This window comes from Amblyomma americanum, chromosome 10 (assembly GCF_052857255.1).
Source record: "Amblyomma americanum isolate KBUSLIRL-KWMA chromosome 10, ASM5285725v1, whole genome shotgun sequence".
In the NCBI taxonomy this organism is placed as follows: domain Eukaryota; kingdom Metazoa; phylum Arthropoda; class Arachnida; order Ixodida; family Ixodidae; genus Amblyomma; species Amblyomma americanum.
The window spans coordinates 44,319,752-44,325,571 of record NC_135506.1 but is presented as its reverse complement, the minus strand read 5'-3'; positions in this window follow the sequence as shown (position 1 = coordinate 44,325,571).

Sequence of the window (5,820 nt, the reverse complement as noted above, 5' to 3'; positions counted from 1 at the left end):
CGCATTCGCCATTAGTCCAATCTCAGCACCGTGCCGCTTTCAGACGCTGACTGACACGTCGCTCGTCATTTTTTTTTCCTTTTTCAGAACCAGTCTCGCCATTCTGACGTCAATGCGCGTTCTCGTCTCGCTTACGTTCGCGATGTCTTCCAGCCCGCCGAAACTCTGTGCTCGTCACGGGATTAAAGGTGTTTGCACGATAGAGCTGCCTCATAAGACTACCGCATTTTCGGTATTTTCTTTTTCGGGGCCGCGGGGCATTTTAAAAATCGACCTTCAAATAACCTGGGCATTTCTGTCGGTTCTTTGAACTCCGAATTAATGAGGTTTTACTAGCCATCATGTTATTTTTGTTTCCAGTCTTGTCATGTTATGGATTGCATTTTGCCTGACCACATTACAGGTTGGATACTGTTATGCAGTTCAATTAAGTAGTATACATTTTTGCACACATCATGTTTTTTTTTATACGGTGCTCAGGCAGTCTAGTTTTGTTTATTTCAGTTGCAAAGGCCATACACTATTTTGAAAAAAAATATAAGCAACAACTTTTGCTTGTTTATCTTTTCTGAATTTATTTTTTGTGCTGACCAGATATTCAATATTCGATTCGATATTCGAAGCCATTTTTTCTTCATATTCGTATTCGATTCGTATTCGAAAATTTCTATATTTGCACACCCCTACACTGTACTGAGGCCGATAACCTTTGAATGAAACTATATTGTGTGCTTTAGAATCCTGACTTTCTCTAATTATGCTTATGATATACTGATCCAAGGGGAAATATACAGGGTTATCCAAAAGTCACAGGAAAAGTAAAAATTCAATAATTAAAAATGTAGAGGCAGTGTGATGTGGTTTTCACAGGAATGTACACAAATACATAAACTTTATTACCCCATTTGTCACCAAAAGGTAGTGCTGCAGCACCACTGCACAAACTATACTCCACGACAACTTTTTCTGGCAATGAAGCGGGCGCTATGGAATCGAAACATGCCCTTTCTTTGTATGCAGCAGAACATAGCCCCCCTTGCAGTTATTTTAGTCTGTTTCACACACCGTAGGCAACCCTATCAAAGCTAGCGCTCTTCTTTGCACTGCCCACATCCGGACAAAATATTGTGCAAAAGCACAGTTTTTGCTGGTGGACACCACCACCACGTAACTGAAAGCCACGACTTGAGGTTTCCACTGACTCATGAAGCCATTTATTTATTTATTTACAAATATCCTCACGGCCAAAGCATTATAGATGGGAGTTGATTAATACATAATTAGAGGTGATGAAGTAAAGAGTTATACAATTCTAGCGAGTTCAATTTTGTTAAATATAGCGCAACGAAAGTTATTTATGTTAGCAATGCTTACTGTCGATGCAGGAAGGTGGTTTCAGTCACGTGATGTCTTGAAAACAAACGACATTGAGAATGAGGTAGTGTTGCCTGCTGGAACAGCTCATTTGTGATAGTGGCCACGGCAAGATGATACGTAAGCTGGTGGCGAGATGAATTTTTATGCTGGTGTGTTATGATGCACGTCTTCAACTTTTTCATTGCCAATCGTCGGTGGCCTATGCTCCAGTGCTGCATTTCTGCAGGAGTGCTGTCAACACCAATGTGTATTGCTCTGGTGCTGTGTTTCTACCACAACATTGTCTGCACCAACGCATAAAGCACACATCTTTCTCTCACTATACCGCCACATAGCTAGAAGCGTGAATATTATTTTGACAATAGTATTAGTATTAGTGGATAAAGAAGATAATGTGCGATGCAGAGCGTGAAAGTGTGTTGCAGTTTAATACAAGGTGCGTTTGATTGTGGAGAGAGCCTAGTACTAGTGCTTCAACACTGGCTGACACAACATGCTCCGGACACCTGTGTACTGCGACCATGGCAGAGGCTCTTGCTGCTGTGGAAGCCATGAAACAAGGCAACCATAATTCACCTATCGATGGTGGCGCAAGGACTTAGGATTAGTCATGACATGGCACATCAGATAATCTGGGGAATCTTTCACTAATGCAAAGTTTCCGATGGGTGGGTACCAAAAAAAAAATCACAGGGACACCTAATTCCATTATGTGTTGGCAATGCGATAGCATTAGAAGCTGTTGATGCCTTTATTCAAAGTGATGTCACTTCCTGTCTGGTGATGTCACTGCCCTCCGGCCAATGGGTGAATTTTGACTGACTGCATTTTGGCCCCATGACACTTCTAAAACAATTGCATTAAAAAAAATCACTTCCAAATGAAGGAACACCATATGAAAATATTATCACAGAAGAAAAATGCTGGGTGCATCAGTTTCAGGCAGAGAACAAATAAGAAAGCAAGGAGTGAAAACTCTGCGGCTTGTTGAGTTCTGGTGCGCTGTTTCCACTCAGTAATGCATGGGCATTCACAGCCACTGCAACTACAGAGATCGCAATTCTTCTTCTGGAGTATCTTCCGAACCCAGTGTAATCATTCAACTCAGCACCTAGTGATTACCGCATGTGCAGTGGCAGCAAGTTCAACATGGACGACAAAGAGTGTGTGTTGTATTGTGTTGGGTTTTATGGCACATAGGCAGCCATCATGCGCCAAGCTCAAGGCATAGAATAAGTTTCTTGTAGAATGTTTAGAAATGTGAAATATTGTCGATGGTGCAGATGGCCTAAAAGATTGTACTGTCTAGTAATAACAAAGGAGAAGAAATTTGGAACTGGCTAATTGTAAAAGCTTTAAAGAAGGTCAGGTAGCCTCAGCGGCTATCCTTGGCTGGGAAAGGATACTGAGGCTCCCAGCCAATCAAATAAAAAAAGAAACCTCAGTTTTATTCTCAGGAATGAGAAAGTGGTTGTGGTGTATCATGAAATGAAGTGAGCTAGTGGTTCAAAACTTGTTTCAAGAACCTGTTTCAAGTTTTTCAGGTACCTTGCTTCTTTTAAAAAGCTAAAAATAGAAGGTTTGTTAACAATGGCACTATCATTTAGGAGCAGTGTTGGATGGAAAGGAATGCATTTATTACAAAACTGAGTAAAGTACCTTTTTCTTAGTTTTTCCAGTTTCACACAAGAAAATAAAATGTGGTTAACCGTGAGTTCATCTCCGCATTCTTGGCAAACAGGTTTGTCTTGTTTTGTTAGTAGGAAATTGTGCCTAAGATGCGTGTGGCCTATTCGGAGACAGCATAAGATCACTTCCTTGAAATGTTCCTGGTGCACACGACTTAAATTCACCTAAAACTGGTTTTACCAAGTGTAGTTTATTATTTACTTCACTGTTCCAAGCCCACTACCATTTTTTCCTTAGTTTCCTTTCTACTAATTTCATGCAATCATTAAGCGGTATATTTACTTTATTTTCTTGCCACGAGCTTTAGCAGCACACAAATCTGCTCTCTCATTGCCTTTTATTCCCACATGACTCGGGACCCAGCACAGTTTTATGTTTTGTCGTTGAGCTGTGGCAGTTACTATGTTGTGTATGATGTAACCAAGCAGAGGGTGCTTGCATTTTTAGAATGGAGAGCTGTAAGTACACTTAAGGAGTCTGAGTAAATAACAGCATTTTTGAGGTTCTCACTTAGCATTTTTTCTACGGCCAGATATACTGCGTAGCACTCCACGGTGAAGATGAACACTGTGGTAGTCGTACTATTTCCTCCGAATTCTCTCGCACCACTGCGCTTCCTACATAACAATCTGTTGTCGATCCATCTGTATAAAATTCTGTAAAACTACTGTATTTTTCTTCATGGGCAAGGAATTCTTGTATTATATGTTGCTGTGGAGTTTGTTTTTTACGGAAGTGTGTAAGAGTGAGGTCACAGATTGCAGGAAAATTGCACCATGGAGGCAGTCGGCCTCGTCTTTGAGCAGTGCCAGGTAATATATCCAGTACGCCGAGGTTTTGGCACATCTCTTCAAAACGCAGGAGAACTGGCCTCATAGCTAATGGTTTCTTGTTAAATAGTGTTCTAGATGGGCACTTTGTGACTATTTGGTGACAGATATGCTGAGGTAGTGAACGGATTTTTAAAATGTACGAGCATGTGAGCATGGTTCTTCTGTCTGTAAGCGATGGTTCGTTGGTTTCCACGTAAAGACTGTTAATGGGTGACGTCCTGCATGCACCGGTGGAAAGACGCAAACTTAAATTATGTACAGGATCCAGCTGTTTAAGGTACGATTGCCTCGCTGATTCATAAACTATGCATCCATAATCTAATGTTGAGCATACTACAGCGCGATGAATCTGTAAAGACAAGTCCTATTGGAACCCGAGTGTTTTCGTGAGAGTACCTTTAGTATATTCAGAGATCTAGAAGCTTTCTTTTTGGGGATGTTTATATGTGGTAGGAATGTAAGCTTTTTGTCAAAAGTTATTCCTAGAAATTTGTTATCATCTTTAACTGGTAGGGAGGGATGAGTGTGCAGTCCTCTTCTAAGCAAGAACAGAACAGCTACTGACTTTTGCATATAAAACTTGAAACCATTTTTATCTGCCTATGTTGTTAGTTTATTTACTGTCAGCTGTATTTGCCTCTCACACGATGTAACGCAAGAGGATATGCAAGCAATCTGGAGATCGTCGACATAGACTGAATACATGATAGACTTCGGAATTATTTTTGCTAGGGAATTCATTTTTACTATAAAAAGCGTGGTGCTTAAAATTCACCCCTGAGGCACACCATTCTCTTGAATGATGTTCTTAGAAAGAGTGGCACCCAGGCATACTTCAAATGAACGGTTAGTCAAAAAGTCACTCAAGCATTTTAGCATTCTACCACAGATGCCAAGGTCTCCAAGGTCCCGCAGTATGCCAAACCTCGATGTGGTGTCATAAGCTTTCTCTAAATCGAAAAAGACCACAAGATAGTGTTGCTTGTGTATAAATTCTTCTCAGACTGGGTTTTTTAGGCGGACTAGATGGTCGGTTGTAAAGCACGCATTTTTAAACCCACACTGGTGGATGTCAAGAAGATCACGGGATTAAAATTGAAACATTAATCTAATGTTAAGGACGTTTTCAAAGGATTTGGCAAGTACACTTGTAAGGGTTATAGGCCTGTAATTGCCAGAGGAGGTGGGTACCTTTCTTGGCTTCAACAATCGTACAATAATGGCTTTTTTATAAGCCTTTGGTATCTCTCCTGATAACCATATTTTGTTAAAAAATTTCAGAAGCAAGTCTGCAGCGGGTTCAGACAGATGGGTGAGCATTTTGTAATGGACTTGATCTGGTCCTGGTGCAGTCTGTTTACCGGAAGAAAGTACGCTGTTAATTTCTTGTAGTGTAAATGGGCTATTATATGCTTCGTGAGCACTACCCGTTATCGGCAGTCTTTCTTTTTTGGCTGTGTTTTTATATTTTAAAAATGATTCTGTATAGTGAGAGGAACTAGATACAAGGGAAAAATGTTCACCTAATATGTCTGCTTGTTCTTTTATATTTGTCTGTACACAACGGGCTGTCAGAAGGGGAACTGTGAACGGAGAGTATCGACCATCCAGTTTGTGTACTGCCTCCCACATTTTTTTTCGATGACACTTGGCTATTTATCGAGAAAATGAAACTCTGTCAAGATGATTTTTCGGCATTTCGACGTATGTACCGTGCGTTAGCTCTTGCTTTTTTAAAGTTTATAAGGTTCTCCTGTGTGGGGTATCTGCGAAATATACCCCAAGCTTTATTTTGTTGTTTTTGTGGTTCTTTGCAATCTCGTGTCCACCACACTTTTTGGCTTTTGGTTGCATTGTACTATTCCTGAAGATTAGGGGATAGCCAAGTGTGCGGCAGCAAGAATACAATTTGTGAAGTTTT